Source organism: Pristiophorus japonicus, chromosome 13, assembly GCF_044704955.1.
Source record: "Pristiophorus japonicus isolate sPriJap1 chromosome 13, sPriJap1.hap1, whole genome shotgun sequence".
Taxonomy (NCBI): Eukaryota; Metazoa; Chordata; class Chondrichthyes; family Pristiophoridae; genus Pristiophorus; species Pristiophorus japonicus.
This window is the reverse complement of record NC_091989.1, coordinates 150,223,709-150,241,470: the sequence shown is the minus strand read 5'-3', so window position 1 is coordinate 150,241,470 and position 17,762 is coordinate 150,223,709. Positions and strand designations below refer to the sequence as shown.

General features: G+C 42.6%; 1 long non-coding RNA gene across 1 annotated transcript in view; it reads right to left on the bottom strand.

Moving 5' to 3' along the window:
• Positions 1 to 206: 206 nt before the first annotated feature.
• Positions 207 to 17,762, bottom strand: part of LOC139278314 (uncharacterized) — a 151,853-nt gene continuing 134,297 nt past the window's right edge. The window contains exons 3-4 of the long non-coding RNA XR_011596243.1: positions 1,417 to 1,573; positions 207 to 1,131 (exon numbers count right to left, since the gene is read on the bottom strand). This is a non-coding gene — a long non-coding RNA (uncharacterized lncRNA). The remainder of the gene's footprint in view (positions 1,132 to 1,416; positions 1,574 to 17,762) is intronic.

Here is a 17,762-nt window from a genome sequence, read left to right as displayed (position 1 = left end):
ACATCAATGGTGCCCATCACCTTGATGCCAGTTAAAGTTTATGTTGATTGAAGTTAAGTTTATTCAACCCTTTCATGTTAAGGAATCACCAGTGTGTAAATGTCCAGCTATCTGAGACAATGTGCAACAAGGTTATGTTCAATAAAAACATTTTTATACCAACATTGGTACGAAATCATAGGTTTGACAGGCAAAAACAACCAACCCCCGCCCACACCCCACTTTTTCCACCATTGACATCAATCAAATGTTCAACATGTCCAGCAACACAGAATACAAATGCAAAGCAGGAGAGTGGTCCCCTCCCGCCATATATTACAACAAATTGCATACAACCAGATGGAGATATAACACAGCATTCACCTGCGGACATGCACCTCACTTTCCTTCCCCCCTCCCCACCTCTACTCCTTCACCACCTCGCTCCACGGCGCCTGGCCGAGGAGCTCCTCAGGCAGTGCCTCATTGGTGGGGAGATGAAGGCAGAGGCGGTGATTGTACGGGTATGGGAGCAGGGGTGCAGAAGCAGGATCTTGGTCCTTGCTCTCATCTGTTGTTCGCAATGGTGGTGCGGAACCTAGGGGTGGAGTGTCGCGCTCTGGGACCACTGGGAGGCCTGTGGCAGCGGTGTTCCTGGCTATCGCATCCAAGGTCTCCGCCATCCGCGGAACGTACTCAGTCATGGTGGCCAGCTGTCGGGATATGCTGCCCAATGCTTCGATGAGCTGGTCACCAATGTCTACAGTCCTCCTGGACAACTGTACTATCTCTCCGCTCTCAAGTGGCGCTTGTGGACCAGACGTGCCGTGTCCACGAGGCCCCTGCGGGGTCGGCGCTGTCCTGGGACAAATGGGGTGCCCTGTGGTAAGGTGCTTGGAGCCGGTATCTCCAGAGTGGAGGTGGGAATGACCGGAGGACCACTAGATGGCCTTGGGGTGGAATGGCTTCTGAAGTGTGGCGATGCAGGTTCCTCGAAGTCAGCGCTCTAATCCGTGGAGAACAGACCCAGCGGATTGACGGGCGAGAATCGGAGCTCCTCAGCACCAGATGGAGCATCGCCCGGAGAGTCGGGCTCCACGCCCCCACCTTCTGGCCTCCAAGGTCTTGCCTGGGGCTGCGCTTCTGGCTGAGCTGCAAAACACAAATGAGGTTATTAGAGGAGAATGGGTGCTAGGATCACAAGGTGAGTCTAGCGCTACACACAGCATATGCACGACAAAAGCACCACCACTATCAAAATCATCACAGACATCACATTTCATGACCATCAACACATTTGCATTGCATTGATTTTCATTAGGCCAGCATTATTTCTCGGACAATTTTAGAAATCATCTATCATATATGATTGTTCAGATGCAAGTGGGTGTGACATCTATTGACTTTAGATCACGCAATGGTGTAAGCTTTACTCACATTGCATCACTTCAGGATCTTCAGATGCTTCCATGGCTGTCCAGGTGTACTTCGCCACGAGTGCGAGCACCTGCTCCTCCATGTCAGTGATGTCGCTGGGGGCTGGTGGCCCCCCACCCGTTTGCCTCTGCACGGACCTCATCGTCGATAGCTTCTTCTGTAAAAGGTGACAGGACGACATGGCATGAGATCATTGCGTGATATCATTGCTAGGTACTATCACAGAGACTGATACAACACATAACCGACAGATGTAATCATGCTTATTATGATCATCATTATTCTTTACCTAAAGACATGCAGCGTGACCGCAGGCTTTAAGTAAAACATTCCCGGTAAAAGTGGAAGACCTCACATCTGCTGATAGTCACTCATTACTCTTACAAATCAAATTATATAAATACATAAGTACTGTAAATAAATGAATTACTTAGTCTTGCAGATCCCACAAGGTCGTTCCATCGTTTGCAGCATTGGTTGCCCTCACGCCCCTCGCTGGTCACCAACGAGACCACCTCTGCTATCTCGGTCCATATCTTCTGGTAGGCCTTTGGGTTGGGCTTCCCATGTCCTCCCTGTGTCAAAGCACCCCAGCGTAACTCGACCTCCTGCAGGAGGGAGGCATTTGCCTCGTCTGAGAATCTCCTCGCTCTTTTGCGCCCTCCAATGTGCTCCTCTCCCACCTCACTGCTCTCTCCAGCGTCAAGTCTCCACAGCATACTGTGATGCCTCCTCCTCTCCCTCCATTATAGGCTAAATTCGGGGAAATATGTAGCTGGTAACAGCTAATTTTTGTTTCCCTATTTGCTGCTGAGCTCTAAAGTCCTCCCAAAGCACCCACACCACACCCACACACGCCTGCAGTCCCTCTCAGCTCCCTCTCTTTCTGTCTCTTCTGCACGTCATAACGACCCTTGACTTCCTGAATCGCGGGAATCAAGTGTTGCCATACCGTTGCTATGGACGGCGACACTTTACGGCAGAAGGTCAGCGAAATTTAAGCTACCATCCATTTCATATCGCTCACGGTAACGCCCAATTTCAAAAATGGAGAATAGGTGTTTTGAGGATGGGCGAGAAGCCGGTGATCAGAAAACCCATTTTTATTGCCCATGCCAGAAATAACGCCCATTTTTGGGCAATAAGCACAAAAGTGTAAACTGTAGTCCACGTAAACTACCAGGCTTGGCAAAACTTGTTTCTTAAATTGGAATTAATAAAAGATAGAGAAATTGATATGAGTTGCTGCTTCAAGCACTTGAGAAGGGAAAATCTAACTGAGGTTTAAAGGGATAATTTTTCATTAAAAGAAACTGGTTGAGAACAATCTAGATGGTTCTACTCTTGCTGTGTATCAAGAGAAAAACTTTGTGGAGAAATAAAATTGAACATTGAAAAAACCGGTCACTGCAACAATACTGCTGTTTGGATTTGTGATACGTTTGAAATGATAAAATGGACTACGGCACAATATAGTTGGTTATAAAGATTATATATTTTTTTTAAATGTTAATCTTTAATATTGAATTGGATAGTAAGGTTACTTCAGAGCTCATGAATATGAATAGTAATTAATGGGATGTCTACTTAAGATGCAAGATAGAAACAGAAAAATTACACCACCAAATTTTTCTCACGTTCTAGTGAATGTCAGGAAAGTGTAGTTAAGAATAGAAAAGCGATAGCTTTTGCTTGGAGACATTTGTGTCCTTGCCTATGAACTTTAAAAAAAAGTTGCATTGATAACCTGGCCACTACCTGAAATATGCAGTAGAAGATGAGCAAAGATCTCGAACAATCTTTTGATAAGATCACCGAAAGGTCGAGATGGCTTGTATTGGATGATATGGAGATATCGGTGGAAGTGTGCTGATGTGATTTGTCTCACATGAGGCAACGAGCATGTGGAAATGCATGGTGAATTTGCACTGAAGAACAGGTCTCAGACATGCTCAGTTACTTGACAACAGCAAGATATGGCAGCACGCGCCAGACCACACTACAATATGTGTGCGCACTAGGTCCGTGCAGCAGAGCTGGTCTCCAGTCGTCTTGGTTAATCCTTGCCACTGGACCAAGACCTAGCTCTGGCAAGCCCGTGTGGTGGCTGGTGTGCAACAGCCACCACACGTTAAAAAAATCCATGCACAGGCATCTTCCATCCTTCAACATGTAGTTCAGACCTGGAATATTAGGTCCTTCATTGAAACACCTGTGAACACATCCCTTTTTGGCGTGGAAGCAAGTCATCCTCGAAACGAGGGACCGCCTATAATGATAAGGATGCATGTGGCTCAGAAGTGAGACCATTTCTAAAGCATTGATACATACTCCCATCGAGAAACTATCTAATTAATGAAAAAAATCAGAAGGGAGTTAAACTGGTACCTGTTAGAGAGATTGAAAGTGTTTTCAAGTAAAAAAAGGATTAAAATTAAAATTTAAGTAAAAACGATGTAGAATTTAGATTGGGACAATTGAAGGTTGGGAAGAAATAAATCTAGTAAGAATTATCCACAATGGATGGATACGAGTAAGAGATCTGGAGAATTTTAAGTCCATAACTTGTTGATTGGATGTTAAATTTCAACTTTCTTTCCAATGTTTGTTTTCTTTGTCTGCATCATTTAACGCTGAAAATGTGTACACTTAGTTGACATGCTAGTGATTGTAAGACTGAATTATAACTGTAATAATTATGTTTTGTAGGTAACAGAGCATGGGAAAAGCCAGTTCGAAACCAGTATAAGGGTTTTAGGGGTGCCTCCCTGTACCAAGCTTTACAGGTCTAACAGAATCTGTCTCAAAACCTATGCTCAAGTGAAAACGACATTAAATGAGATAGAAACATAGAAAATAGGTGCAGGAGTAGGCCATTCGGCCATTCGAGCCTGCACCACCATTCAATAAGATCATGACTGATCAGTCACCTCAGTACCACTTTCCAGCTTTCTCTCCATAACCCTTGATCCCTTTAGCTGTAAGGGCCACATCTAACTCACTCTTGAATATATCCAATGAACTGGCATCAACAACTCTCTGCGGTAAGGAATTCCACAGGTTAACAACTCTCTGAGTGAAGAAGTTTCTCCTCATCTCAGTCCTAAATGGCTTAGCCCTTATCCTTAGACTGTGTCCCCTGGTTCTGGACTTCCCCAACATCGGGAACATTCTTCCTGCATCTAACCTGTCCAGTCCTGTCAGAATCTTATATGTTTCTATGAGATCCCCTCTCAGCCTTCTAAACTCCAGTGAATACAGGTCGATCCAGTCTCTCCTCATATGTCAGTCCTGCCATCCCGGGAATCAGTCTGGTGAACCTTCGCTGCACTCCCTCAATAGCAAGAATGTCCTTCCTCAGATTAGGAGACCAAAATTGAACACAATATTCCAGGTGAGGCCTCACTAAGGCCCTGTACAACAGCAGTAAGACCTCCCTGCTTCTATACTCAAATCCCCTAGCTATGAAGGCCAACATACCATTTGCCATCTTCACCGCCTGCTGTACCTGCATGCCAATTTTTAATGACTGATGTACCATGACACCCAGGTCTCGTTGCACCTCCCCTTTTCCTAATCTGCCGCCATTCAGATAATATTCTGCCTTCGTGTTTTTGCCACCAAAGTGGATAACCTCACATTTATCCACATTATACTGCATCTGCCATGCGTTTGCCCACTTGCCTAACCTGTCCAAGTCACCCTGCAGCCTCTTAGCGTCCTCCTCAGAGCTCACACCTCCACCCAGCTTAGTGTCATCTGCAAACTTGGAGATATTACACTCAATTCCTTCGTCTAAATCATTAATGTATATTGTAAACAGCTGGGGTCCCAGCACTGAGCCCTGCAGCACCCCACTAGTCACTGCCTGCCATTCTGAAAAGGACCCATTTATCCCGACCCTCTGTTTCCTGTCTGCCAACCAGTTCTCTATCCACATCAGTACATTACCCCCAATATCATGTGCTTTAATTTTGCACGTCAATCTCTTGTGTGGGACCTTGTCAAAAGCCTTTTGAAAGTCCAAATACACCACATCCACTGGTTCTCCCTTGTCCACTCTACTAGTTACATCCTCAAAAAATTCTAGAAGATTTGCCAAGCATGATTTCCCTTTCATAAATCCACGCTGACTTGGACCGATCCTGTCACTGTTTTCCAAATGTGCTGTTATTTCATCTTTAATAACTGATTCCAACATTTTCCCCATTACTGAGGTCAGGCTAACCGGTCTATAATTATCCGTTTTCTCTCTCCCTCCTTTTTTAAAAAGTGGTGTTACATTAGCTACCCTCCAGTCCATAGGAACTGATCCAGAGTCGATACACTGTTGGAAAATGATCACCAATGCATCCACTATTTCTAGGGCCACTTCCTTAAGTACTCTGGGATGCAGACTATCAGGCCTCGGAGACTTATCGGCCTTCAATCCCATCAATTTCCCTAACACAATTTCCCGCCTAATAAGGATTTCCTTCAGTTCCTCCTCCTCACTGGACCCTCGGTCCCCTAGTATTTCCAGAAGGTTAGTTGTGTCTTCCTTCATGAAGACAGAACCAAAGTATTTGTTCAACTGGTCCGCCATTTCTTTGTTCCCCATTATAAATTCACCTGAATCTGACTGCAAGGGACCTACGTTTGTCTTCACTAATCTTTTTCTCTTCATATATCTATAAAAGCTTTTGCAGTCAGTTTTTATGTTCCCAGTTTCCTCTCATACTCTATTATCCCCCTCCTAATTAAACCCTTTGTCCTCCTCTGCTATATTACAAAATTTTCCCAGTCCTCAGATTTGCTGCTTTTCCGGCCAATTTATATGCCTCTTCCTTGGATTTAATATTATCCTTAATTTCCCTTGTTAGCCACGGATGAGGAACTTTCCCCTTTTTATTTTTACTCCAGACAGGGATGTACAGTTGTTGTAGTTCATCCATGTGATTTTTAAATGTTTGCCATTGCCTATTCACCGTCAACCCTTTACATTATCATTCTCCAGTCTATTCTAGCCAATTCACGTCTCATACCATCGAAGTTATCTTTCCTTAAGTTCAGGACCATAGTCTCTGAATTAACTGTGTCACTCTCCATCTTAATAAAGAATCCTACCATATTATGGTCACTCTTTCCCAAGGAGCCTCGCACAACAAGATTGCTAATTCGTCCTTTTTCATTACGCATCACCCAGTCTAAGATGGCCAGCCCTCTAATTGGTTCCTCGACATAGTGGTCCAGAAAACCATCCCTAATACACTCCAGGAAATCCTCTTCCAACGCATTGCTACCAGTTTGGTTAGCCCAATCAATATGTAGATTAAAGTCACCCATGATAACTGCTGTATCTTTATTGCACGCATCCCTAATTTCTTGTTTGATGCTGTCCTCAACCTCACTACTACTGTTTGGTGGTCTGTACACAGCTCCCACTAGCATTTTCTGCCCTTTGGTATTCCATAGCTCCACCCATACCGATTCCACATCATCCAAGCTAATGTCCTTCCTTACTATTGCATTAATTTCCTCTTTAACCAGCAACGCCGCCCCACCTCCTTTTCCTTTCTGTCTATCCTTCCTGAATGTTGAATACTCCTGGATGTTGAGTTCCCAGCCTTGGTCACCCTGGAGCCATGTCTCCGTGATGCCAATTACATCATATCCGTTAACAGCTATCTGCGCAGTTAATTCGTCCACCTTATTACGAATACTCCTCACATTGAGGCATTGAGCCTCTGGGTTAGTGTTAACATAGGGTGACAAGCATAGGTCTCTGCAGTGTCCCAAAATATTTGCATTTCTAAGCATCTACCATCAGTCTTGGAGACATTTCGTCTCCAGTTCGAATACAACCATTTAAACACAGCTTTTTCATATCAATTTTAATCGCATAACCATATACATTTTTAGGCATCCCTGGTTTCAAACATCTTCCCCTCATTGAGAGAAAACTCGTTTCGATCTCTCATTTTCGCTTTTGCATCCATCGTGCCATCTCTAAATTTCGATAATGGCGATTCTGAAATGGAGACTCTGAAATTAAGAATTCCCCCTTTCTTACAGTCCATTCCTTTAAGGGGGAAGAGCAACCTCTGACCCCTTTCTCAAATTCAATTCACTGTTCCAATGTTTCAATTAATCACATTTTTTTAATGCTGGTTTGTCATAAACATTGGCTTGTGCATCAAAATCTTGCTACACAGAGTACATATATCAATTACACCATCATTACATGTTGCAAAACTACCAGTGTGTGTGAAATAATTCAAACCTAAGAATGTGCTGATCTATTAAGCCCAATATCCTACCATTATGAATGTTATACCAATTGTGCCACATAATTGTGCAGCTTATACTTAACAAACCGGACGGTCTGCACCTGGGCAGGACCGGAACCAATGTCCTAGGGGGAGTGTTTGCTAGTGCTGTTGGGGAGGGGTTAAACTAATATGGCAGGGGGATGGGAACCTATGCAGGGAGACAAAGGGAAGTAGAAGCAAAAGATAGAAAGAAAAGTAAAAGTGGAGGGCAAAGAAACCCAAGGGAAAAAGCAAAAAGGGCCACATTACAGCAAAATTCTAAAGGGACAAAATGTGTTAAAAAGACAAGCCTGAAGGCTCTATGCCACAAAGGAGATAACGAGCAGTTTTCTGGTTTGAGCCTCATAGTTCAAAGGGTAGAGCTCAGGCTTTGTATTGATTGTAGCCGAGAGAATAGGGACAAGAAAGATGGAACGATTTCCATGGCAAGAAACTCTGGGTCAGTGTTAACATAGAGTGACAAGAATCGAGACAAAGAACTAAGAAGCCTTATTGGATATTAAGGCCTTGTCAATATCCCATGTCAGGTCCACCCCATAAAAGAGAATAATAGTAACACAGAGAACTTTTCATTACAGACGGTATAAGGGGAGAGCGGAACAGAAGTTGAGCTATTTGAACACTCTTCGAGTGATCGCATGCTTTACCGAAGGAAGTTCTAGATATAGAAAGAGAATGCAAGCCAGAGAACTGCTCACATGCGCCAGCCATTTAAGAACATAAGAAATAGGAGCAAGAGTAGGCCACCTGGCCCCTCGGATTTGTCTGATCGAAATTGGTATTAACTACCTGTTACAGTTGTATGTTTTCGCTATATAACTATTGTGTTATATTCCGTCTTAAACTCTGATTAAACACAACATACACACAGATTAAATGGTTTATAGTCGATCCTGATTATTAAAATGACCAGATTATTAATAGCCTTAAACTTGGCTATTCCCAACACTTACTCCCGGGTTTCCCATGTGATATCGGGCCCCACCGCTCCCAGCACGACTGCAAATTAAAATCCAGCCTGATGCATCAGGTAGATGTCATGTCTTTGAGTTTCCAAAAAGCTTTTGATAAAAGGTTAGATGCTGTCAAGAATGATATTGCAAGGTGGATCGCAAATTGGCTCAACAACTTGTATTTATATAGCAATGTCCCAAGGCACTTCACAGGAGTGTTAACACACAAAATTTGGCAAGTAAAAATAAATTTACATCAAGTCCAAGTGTCTACTATTCCCACATGGCCCATGGCCTCTTCCATACTTTGATTATGAATCAAATTATAACCAAGACTTCGAAATTAAATTAGTGGAAAAGTCTCATCGCAACTTGAAGCAAAGCCAATACACCCACTAAACATCTGATTGATGGAGATAATTCTAGATTGCTTCAGAGCTGTTGTGTGGGATATGTTCCCTTACATAAAGAACAATTGGCTTTAAGTATATAACCAACAGACGTGAACTCAAAATGACATCCATTTTAAAATTATTTCAACATGCATACTTTTCAATAATAACTTTTCAAAAGTAAGTACTAAATGTGACCAAACAGTATTTTTTAAACTTGGTTATAATGAGTTTTTATGATTAACTTTTTTCTGTGATCATAGTTTCAATCTGAATGCATTTTTAACTGAAACCTCTACGCTGATCTTCAAAAGTAACTGTCTCCATGAGTTTATAATGTCAAATATACACTGAAGAACTATTTCCACTGGTTGAGGAATCTAGGACGAGGGGACATAGCCTAAAAATTAGAGCCAGGCCTTTCAGGAGTGAAGTTGGGAAACACTTCTACACGCAAAGAGTGGTAGAAGTTTGGAACTTTCCGCAAAGGTCAATTGTTAATTTCAAATCTGAAATTGATAGATTTCTATTAATCAAAGGTATTAAGGGATATGGGGTGAAGGCAGGTATGTGCAGTTAGGTCACAGATCAACCATGATTTCATAGAATGGCAAACAGGCTCGAGGGACTAGACAACCTACTCCTGTTCCTATGTTACAACAGCCATGATATTGGAATCTTTACTCAGAGATGTAATGGAAAAACATCTGGAAACCGAAAATATAATAAAGAATACTCAGCACCAATTTCAAAATGGAAGGTCATGCTTGAACAACCTTATTGAAGTAACAGAAAGAGTAGACAAGGCCACGGAATTTAAAAAGACCTTTGATAAAGGCACCGCAGTCATCATCATCATCATCATAGGCTGTCCCTCGGAATCGAGGAAGACTTGCTTCCACTCTTAACATGAGTTCTTAGGTGGCTGCACAGTCCAATACGAGAATAACAGTCTCCGTCACAGGTGGGGCAGATAGTCGCTGAGGGAAGGGGTGGGTGGGACTGGTTTGCCACGTGCTCTTTCCACTGCCTGCACTTGATTTCTGCAGCCTCTCGGCGATGAGACTCAAGGTGCTCAGCGCCCTCCCGGATGTGCTTCCTCCACTTAAAGCGGTCTTTGGCCAGGGTCTCCCAGGTGTCAGTGGGGATGTTGAACTTTATCTGGGAGGCTTTGAGGGTTTCCTTGTAACATTTCCGCTGCCCACCTTTGGCTCGTTTGCCGTGAAGGAGTTCCAAGTAGACGCATAGTAGACTCATGACCATGGTCAGAGCATGTAGTGTCGAGGGTCAGAATGGAAAGCAAACTGGCTACAAAACAGAAAACCAAGAGTAGGGGCTAAAGGTAGTTACTCAGACTAGCAGAAAGTGGGAAGCGATACTCAACAGAGATCAATGGTGGGACCACTGTTGTTCACCAGTTACATAAATGATTTGAACTCGGGAATGGAAAGTACAATATCAAAATTTGGGAGATATAGTTAACACTGCGACAAAATACAAGATGACATTAACAAACTTGCAGAATGGGCATGTAAATGGCAAATTAATTTCAATATAGGCAAGTGTGAGGTGGTGCATTTTGGTAGGAGGAATAAGGAGGCCACCGATTCCTTGGAAAATAAGAGTCTAAATGGGGTAGACGAGCAAAAGGATCTGGGGTACAGATTCACAAATCATGAAAAGTAGCAACGTAGTTTAACAAAGCCATAAAAGTATAAACAAAGCACTGCAGTTCATTTCTAGAGGAATAGAATTCAAAAACAAACAGATGATGTAAAATTTATATAGAACCTTGGTTAGACCACAAAGTACTGTGACCAGTTTTGGTCTCCATAATACAAAAAGGATATGGAAACACTGGAGAAAATGCAAAAAGATTTACAATGATACAGAACTGAGAGGGTATAACTATCACAAAAGACTGAACATGTTGGGGCTCTTTTGTCCAGAAAAAAAAGAGAACATTGAGAGGTGACCTGATTGAAGTTTTTAAAATTATGAAGGTTTTCGATAGGATATAGAGATGATTCCACTTGTGGTGGAGTTTAAACTAGAGGCCATAAATATAAGAAATTCACTAATAAATCCAATAAGGTATTCAGGAGAAACTGCTTTGCTCAATGTGGAACTCACTACCACATGGAGTAGTGAGGCAAATAGAATAGATGCATTTAAAAGAACGATATGAGGGAGAAAAGAATAGAAGGACGTGTTGATAGAGTGAGATGAAGTAAGATGGGAGGAGGGGGTCATGTGGAGCATAAACACCAGCATAGACATGTTGGAATGAATGGCCTGTTTCTGTGCTGTAAAATTCTACATAATTATTGACACCGCTCATGGAAAATATAAAATAAAAACCCTTTGTCCCTTCAACTTCACAGCATAGAGCACATCCAACATATGCCAAGAAAAATATTATTTAAACAAACAAAAAAAATCTGTAGTATCAATAGAACACTGTTGTGGCTGACCTACACAAATCACTGGTCGTAATTTGCAAGTTATGGGATCACCCATAACAAAAATATAAATCAGTGTTACACTGCTGAAAACAGCATTTTTATATACAAAACATTAATGCAAAGGCATTTATAGATGTCACACACTTCACAATTAGGAATGTAGCAACAAAGGGAAAATAGCACTGTGCATTCAGGAGGCCAAGTTAAAGTTTCAGTTTCTCATTATTTTTGCCAATGCCATCAGATTTACAAGTGAATACTTTTAGGCAACCAGTAAGAACATAACAGATTTAGTGGACTAAATCCCAACTTGCCATTCATTTGCAAAAACTGGTCATATTTTTTTCTTGATGTATAGCAAGGCGACAGTGTAAATTGCAGAGGACATGTTTTAACATGATTTTTGAAACCTTTGCACAAAGTGAATGGCATTTTGTCAACTATAGCACCTGGAGAAAATAGTATTTAACCAATGATTACGTGCTTCACTCGAGCCTCCGCCCGTCTTTCCTCATCTAACTCTATCAGCATAACCCTCTGTTCCCTTCTCCCTCATATGCTTGTCCAGCCTCCCCTTAAACGCATCTGTACGATTCGCTTCAACCATACCCTGTGGTAGCGAGTTCCACATTCTCACCATTCTTTGGATAAAGAAGTTTCTTCTGAATTCCCATTTGGATTTCTTGGTAACTATCTTATATTGACGGCCACTAGTTATGCTCGTCCCCACCAGATGGCAACATTCTCTCTATATCCACTCTATCAAAGCCTTCATTAATTTTAGAGATCTCCATTAGGTCACCCCTCAGCCTTTTTTACTCCCAAAGGGAAAAGAGACTTAGGCTGTTCATCCTTTCCTGATATGTATACCATCGCATTTCTGGTGTAATTCTTCTCTGCACTCTCTCCAGTGCCTCTATATCCTTTTTATAATATGGCGACCAAAAATGTATGCATTACTCCAAGTGTGATCTAACCAAGGTTTGATACAGGTTTAGCATTACTTCCCTACTTTTCATTTCTATACCTCTAGAAATAAACCCTAGTGCTTGGTTTGTTTTTTTATGGCCTTGCTAATCTTTTAGTGATTTGTGTATTTGTACTCAGAGATCCCTTTGGTCCTGAACCCCAACCAGACTCGCACCCTCCAAGTAATAAGTGACCTCCCTATTCTTCCAACCAAAATGTAATACCTCACATTTATCTGTGTTGAATTTAATTTGCCAATTATATGCCCATTCTGCAAGTTTAGTAATGTCCTCCTGTAATTTGCTGCAGTCCTCCGCAAATTTAAAAATTGAGTTTTTGATTCCAAAGTCTAAATCGTTAATATAAATTGTGAACAGTCGTCCCAGCACTGATCCTTGTGGAACACCACTACCCATCTTCTGCCACTGTGAATAGCTACCTTTTTCCCCTACTCTTTCTTTCTTGAAGCCAACTAGCTATCCATTTTGCTACATTCTCTGACCTTGTTAATGAGTTAAATAACTCAATACAAGATTGCAAATCTTGACACTGCTTCTGAATAGATGAAGACAATTTAAAGTTCTATCCATTTTTTGGGATAGGACATCCAACTCATCTTCTGGACCAGAACTGTATGTACTTATTACACCAAAACATATTCCACTTATCAGTAACTTTGTACTCTGTAAATTTAATTTTAGATCAATTTAAAAATACCATTGAGACAGGCTGCCAAAAAGTAATACTAAAATGTTTTAAGTACACCAAGGGTAATATTGTCAGCAATTTGTGTAACTGTCCTTGTACACCTACTTCAGGAGACATTTCTTCTATGAAGGTTATCTTATTTTATGGTTCATGGCATAGGAACCATCGGTTGACTATGTCGTCAGAAAATAAGAAATAGGAGCAGGAGCAGGACATACGGCCCCTCGAGCCTGGTCCAATATTCAATATCATGAGTGATCTTAGACCTCAACTCCACTTTCCCGCCCAATCCCCATATCTCTTGATTCTCAGAGTCCAAAAATCAGGTACAGCAGGCGGTGAAGAACGCAAATGGTATGTTGGCCTTCATAGCTAGAGGATTTGAGTATAGGAGCAGGGAGGTCTTACTGCAGTTGGACAGAGCCTTGGTGAGGCCACACCTGGAATATTGTGTTCAGTTTTGGTCCCCTAATCTGAGGAAGGACGTTCTTACTATTGAGGGAGTACAGCGAAGGTTCACCAGATTGATTCCTCGGATGGCAGGACTGACATATGAGGAGAGACTGGATCAACTGGGCTTGTATCCACTGGAGTTTAGAAGAATGAGAGGGGATCTCACAGAAACATATAAAATTCTGATGGGATTGGACAGGTTAGGGGAAGGAAGAATGTTCCCATTGCTGGGGAGTTCCAGAACCAGGGGTCACAGTCTAGGAATAAGGGGTAAGCCATTTAGGACCGAGATAAGGAGAAATTTCTTTACTCAGAGTGGTTAACCTGTGGAATTCTCTATTGCAGAAAGTTGTTGAGGCCAGTTCGTTAGATATATTCAAAAGGGAGTTAGATATGGCCCTTACAGCCAAAGGGATCAAAGGGTATGGAGAGAAAGCAGGAAAGGGGTACTGAGGTTGAATGATCAGCCATGATCTTATTGAATGGCGGTGCAGGCTTGAAGGGCCAAATGGCCTACTCCTGCACCTAGTTTCTATGTTTCTATCAAATACTGTCTTGAATATACTCATTGATTGAGCAACCACAGCCCTCTGGGGTCGTGAATTCCAAAGATTCGCAACCCTCTGAGTGAAGAAATTTCTCCTCATCTCAATCATAAATGGCCAACTCCTTCTCCCGTGACTATGTCCTGTGGTCCTAGACTCTCCAGCCAGGGAAAACAACCTCTTAGCATCCACCCTGTCAAGCCCTCTCAGGGTCTTACATGTTTCACTGTATGACAGTGGTTAGGATGCTGCTTGGTGGGGGGAAATATTTAAATCTATTGTCATTGTAAGTATACAAGGCAAAAGTAAAATATAGTATGTTACAGTACTCTCGAAGTGGAATTGGACACCCTCGAAGCAAGACCTCTGCGAGATTGATCCACCTCGTAATCTTGTGGCATTAGACAGGTTGTATACCAACAGATCATTCACTATTGAACCGCTGTTACAATGGCATTCACATCTTGTATTGTAGTTTAATACATATATACTTTGGAACAAGGCTCCCTCTAGTTTCGGAGTAGCACAGGCTGATAAATAGACAACATGTTGTAATGGAGCTCTCCCTATTGGACGACTGATGTAATGCAATTACTGATGGAAATAATAAAAGATCATATGACAAAGTCACATGATGCCAGTTTTCTGTAAGAACCATCTTATGTGTGTGCTTCTGTTGATGATGTCATAAGAATAGATCACATTGGCAGTGATAGGATTTCTGAATTCCCTAATTGAAATTTTTGTTGGTGGATGTTCTTGCCAACCAACAGGGAGATTTTGAGCGGTTCTTTGCTTTGCAGAACAGCTAAAAAAAATCCACGGTAAATTTCAAGCACACATGGCCTAACTATCAACATTGCCAGAGTCCAGATGGCCATGCCGATGTGAATAATAGGACGCTTGGGTGAATTCCATCATGACCGAGACTTTCAGAGCGTATGTGGAGTGGCTAGACATGTTTTTCACCACGAATAGTATCTTCGAAGTCCCCGATGATGAAAACCATAACCACGTGGTTTTAGAAAGGAAACGGGCTATTTTCTTGACTGAAGCAGGCCACAAGGTGTATGAAATCCTGAAAAATGTGCTTATTCCTGTCAAGCTAAAGGACACGCCACTGATGGAGATTCTAAACAGCACTACAATCCTGAGCCTCTGTAAGTTGTTGAAAGTTATCATTTTGGAACACGAGATTAATTGAATAATGATGGCATCAGTGAGTACATTGTAGCTTTTAAAAAGTTATCCATTCCATGTCATTTTGGAAACTTTCTGGACCAAGCATTGTGTGACCGCTTTATTTGTGTGATGAAAAATGAAGCAATCGGAAGCATATTGTTGACGACCCCGAGCTTGACTTTTGATTTAGCTTCTTAGACAGCTATGTCGATGGATATGGCTGATCAATACTTCCAAGAATTTCGCACCATTTCCAGTCGTCAGACAACTGAGGTGAATCGCCTGCAGGCTAAAAGTAAAAGGCAGTTGGGCCCCAAGGCCTCAGCAAATGGCCAAGGCAACAGCGCACTGAAGTCGTGCTATCGGTGCCTAGGGCAACACATTGCTCAAAGCTGTTCATGTGTGAAGGCAGAGTGTTTCTTCTGCAAGAAAACTGGCCATCTTGCAAAGGCAAATCGACTGAAGAGTAAACCAACTGAGGTAGAAATCGCCAGACACTTCGTAGTATTGAAGAAAAGCAAAAGGACGAGGAGATCCTGGAGATGCACGTCATCAGGAGCACAAAGGTTAAGTTTAAAGTTGTCAAGGTAAAGTATATAGACCCCGAACTTGATGGAAGCTAAGTTCCGCCCAAAGGATCGCTGAGATGCCCGACAGTACTTTGAGCGGGAATTTCGTGGAAATGTCCTGGAAAGACCGCCTGGCGTAAAAAAAAAGCAACTTACGCCCTGAATCTGGACGACAACGGGCAGGAGCTCCCAATCTCAGCGGCAAATGCAATCTTGCTTCCACTCTAAAAGTGAGTTCTCAGGTGTCTATACAGTCCAATACGGGAATTAGAGTCTCTGTCATAGGTGGGACAGTCGTTGAAGGAAACGGTGGGTGGGGAGTCTGGTTTGTTGCACTTTATCAAGGAGGCTTTGAGGGTGTCCTTGAAATGTTTCCTCTGCCTACCTGGGGCTCGCTTTCTGTGTAGGAGTTCCGAATAGAGCGCTTGCTTTGGGAGTTTCGTGTCGGGCATGTGGACGATGTAGCCCACCCAACGGAGATGGTCAAGTGTGGTCAGTGCTTCAATGCTGGGGATGTTGGCCTGATCGAGAACACTGACGTTGGTGCATCTATCCTCCCAGTGGATTTGCAAGATCTTGTGGAGGCAGCATTGGTGGTATTTCTCCAGCACTTTATATTGTCCCTGTCTCTGAGCCATATAGGAGTATGGGTATTACTACAGCCCTGTAGACCATGAGCTTGGTGACAATTTTGAGGGCCTGGTCTTCACTCTTTTCCTCAGGTGGCCGAAGGCTGCGGTAGCGCACTGGAGGCGGTGTTGAATCGCGTGGTCAATGTCTGCTCTTGTTGATAAGAGGCTTGTACTTGTGATTTGAAACTCCAATTGGTGAAAGACAAAGTAAATTGGAATTAACTATGTTATTTTCAAAACCAGTAACTGAGCTTCCATTTTTATCTGTGTGCCCCTAACTAATATCACTAATATCACTCAGAGGGCTTGAAGATTGTGCAGAGGACTTGTAGCTTTTGCAGTGAACTTCGTCGTCTCCAGGCCAGGTCCAAGACCACCCCAACCTCTGTCGTCGAGCTGTAGTTCACGGACGATACTTGCATCTGCGCACATACAGAGGCTGAACTCCAGGACAGAGTCAACGTATTTACTGAGGCATACGAAAGCATTGGCCTTACGCTAAACATCTGTAAGACAAAGGGCCTCCACCAGCCTGTCCTCACTGCACAGCATTACCCCCCAATTAAGATCCACGGCGCGGCCCTGGACAACATGGGCCATTTCCCATACCTCGCATAACAATAGCTCATACACTGTATAACTGTTATTATAACCATTAGAATTTACTTTTTGTAGTGTAGTTTAATACATATAGGAGGTAAAATTGCCCCTTTTTTGCGCCCCATTAGCTCCTCCAGGAGCATTTTTTGTTTTTGTTTCAGATTTCCAGCATCCGCAGTATTTTGCTTTTGTATTCCCAATTTTTAATGCTGGGGATGCAGTGGACACAACTTGAGGTGACCTGGACTTCATCAGCTTTAGACTCAGAAGCAGTATCAGAGACAGAAACTCTCTGAGTAGCAACAGAAAAATAGCAGTACTGTTAAGGAGCTATCAGTGCTTCAATGGCTGTGCGTGTTAGTACATTAAAATCAATAAATTAAAACTTCCTGTCATAGGGGAGTATCCATGATTGACGGGGCAGTTTTCTGGAAGATGAGAACTTTGAAGTCACTGATTTAACTGCAAACACATTTGCAAATCGACACAACCTTATTTACTTTGAGGTTCAGGACTTCCCACAGGTTTGTTCATAGGCTGGGACAGGGCCAAATGTCTGTGCACATG